Here is a 2,632-nt window from a genome sequence, read left to right as displayed (position 1 = left end):
TGCCCCGGGTGCGCACCTTCGCCGCGGTGGGCACCCTGGTGCGCACCATGGCGTGCACGAAGTCGGAGCCCGGTTTGCCCCGGGTGCGCACCTCGCGTGCACCTTCGGCGGGGTTGCGCGCCCTGGTGCGCACCAAGGAGCGCTCCGAAGTGTGCTCCAAGGTGCGGCGTGCACGAAGTCGGAGCCCGGTTTGCCCCGGGTGCGCACCTCGCGTGCACCTTCGGCGGGGTTGCGCGCCCTGGTGGGCACCATGGTGCGCACCAAGGAGCGCTCCGAAGTGTGCTCCAAGGTGCGGCGTGCACGAAGTCGGAGCCCGGTTTGCCCCGGGTGCGCACCTCGCGTGCACCTTCGCCGCGGTGGGCACCATGGCGTGCACGAAGTCGGAGCCCGGTTTGCCCCGGGTGCGCACCTCGCGTGCACCTTCGCCGGGGTGGGCACCTCGGCTGGGTTGCGCGCCCTGGTGCGCACCAAGGAGCGCTCCGAAGTGTGCTCCAAGGTGCGGCGTGCACGAAGTCGGAGCCCGGTTTGCCCCGGGTGCGCACCTCGCGTGCACCTTCGCCGCGGTGGGCACCATGGCGTGCACGAAGTCGGAGCCCGGTTTGCCCCGGGTGCGCACCCCGCGTGCACCTTCGCCGGGGTGGGCACCTCGGCTGGGTTGCGCGCCCTGGTGCGCACCAAGGAGCGCTCCGAAGTGTGCTCCAAGGTGCGGCGTGCACGAAGTCGGAGCCCGGTTTGCCCCGGGTGCGCACCTCGCGTGCACCTTCGCCGCGGTGGGCACCTTGGCTGGGTTGGGCACCATTGAGCGCTCCGAAGTGTGCTCCAAGGTGCGCACCATGGCCCTCCAAGGTGCGCAGCATGGCGTGCACGAAGTCGGAGCCCGGTTTGCCCCGGGTGCGCACCTCGCGTGCACCTTCGCCAGGGTGGGCACCTCGGTGCGCACACCTTCTCAATGTTTTCTTGCCTTTTCTGGAAATTGGTGAAGGCAGCGCATCAAAGGTGCGCACCTCGGTGTGCTCCGAGGTGCGAACCCGAGAGCGCTCCGAGGTGCCCACGAAGTCGAAAGTCGGGTTAATTGCATTGTTTTCCCCGGGTGCGCTCCGAGGTGCGCAACATCGGTGCGCACCAAGGAGGGCTCCGAAGTGTGCTCCAAGGTGCGCACGATTCGGAGCTCGGTTTGCCCGGGGTGCGCACACCTTGGCTGGGTTGCGCACCCTTTGTGCGCTCCAAGGTGCGCACGAAGTCGGAGCTCGGTTTGCCCCGGGTGCGCACCTTCGCCAGGGTGCGCACCTTGATGCGCACGCCTTGGCTGGGCTGCGCACCTTGGTGGGCGCCATGGTGCGCACCTTTCGTGCGCTCCAAGGTGCGCACGAAGTCGGAGCTCGGTTTGCCCCGGGTGCGCACCTTGGTGGGCGCCATGGTGCACTCCGAGGTGCCCAAGATTGGTGCGCACCAAGGAGCGCTCCGAAGTGCGCTCCAACGTGCGCAGGTGCGCGCGAAGTCGAAAGTTGGGTTAATTGTCCGGTTTGCCTCGGGTGCGCACCTTGCGTGCACCTTCGCCAGGGTGGGCGCCTTGGTGCGCACACCTTGGCTGGGCTGCGCACCCGGGCGCGCACACCTTGGCACCCGCGTTTCCTTCATTTTAAATTTTTTTTTTTTACAATCTCTCAAGTGGGAAATTCTATAATCTCAACTTTTTTTGCCTTTTCAGGAAACTTTTGAATGGAGCGCATCATTGGTGCGCTCCGAAGTGTGCTCCAAGGTGCGCACCTCTGGTGTGCTCCAAAGCTCTCTCCAGCTGCGTGCACCTGCCCCGGCCGCGCACCCGGCCCCGCCCAGCTTCGCTCACCTGTCCCGGGCGTCTGGTGCGGAACCTTAGAGTAAGAAACATCACCGTGCACCTTGGCCAACGTGCGCGACTCGACCGAGCGCGCACTGGCCGAGGTGCACACCGATTTCACCTGGGTGCGCGCGCAGCACCTCGGGCGCACCGGGGTGCGCGCACAACGCCCGGGTTGCACCGTGGCCTGTGTGCTCGGGGCGCCTCGGGTGCGCGCTCGGTGTCGCCCCCCGCGCGCGCGGTAGTGCGGGCAGCGCACCCCGGCCCGGCCCGGCCCCGACGAGAACGCAAACGGGCAAAAGGTTTATTCAAATAGCATTGCGACGCCCGGCGAAAAACTAAGAAAGGGTGCAACACCGGGACTTCCCGGGAGGTCACCCATCCCAGTACTACTCCGGCCCAAGCGCGCTTAACTGCGGAGTTCTGATGGGATCCGGTGCACTAACGCTGGTATGATCGCACCCGTTATGAGCTTGTCGCAGTGTGTACTTAGCAAACCGCGACCCACGTGCGAATCCACCCCGGCCACCCACCCCCGTCGAGGTGCACACCCTCCCTCGCGAAGTGCGCCCCGTTCGCCAAGTGTGAGCCCTGCCCGGGTGCGCGCACCTTGCTAGGGCGTCGGGTGTGCACCCGGCCCGGCCTACGTGCGTGCACCTGGACGGGGCGTCGTGTGCGTGCAGTGTCCCGTCTGCAACGCGGTGCCCACACACCACCTCGGGCGCAACGACCTGCGCTCACATGTGGGCCGAGTGCACCTTGGTGCATGTTCGGGGCGCCTCGGGTGCACGCTCG

At 66.9% G+C, this 2,632-nt stretch overlaps 1 non-coding gene across 1 annotated transcript; it reads right to left on the bottom strand.

Moving 5' to 3' along the window:
• Window positions 1-2,182: 2,182 nt before the first annotated feature.
• On the bottom strand, window positions 2,183-2,301 carry LOC131863396 (5S ribosomal RNA). Its single transcript, XR_009362317.1, has one exon. It is a non-coding gene; the product is annotated as a 5S ribosomal RNA (ribosomal RNA).
• Between the last annotated feature and the right edge of the window lie 331 nt (window positions 2,302-2,632).

Source organism: Cryptomeria japonica, unplaced genomic scaffold, assembly GCF_030272615.1.
Source record: "Cryptomeria japonica unplaced genomic scaffold, Sugi_1.0 HiC_scaffold_61, whole genome shotgun sequence".
NCBI lineage: Eukaryota > Viridiplantae > Streptophyta > Pinopsida > Cupressales > Cupressaceae > Cryptomeria > Cryptomeria japonica.
Note: the sequence above shows the minus strand (reverse complement) of the source record. Positions and strands in the feature narration are given on the sequence as shown.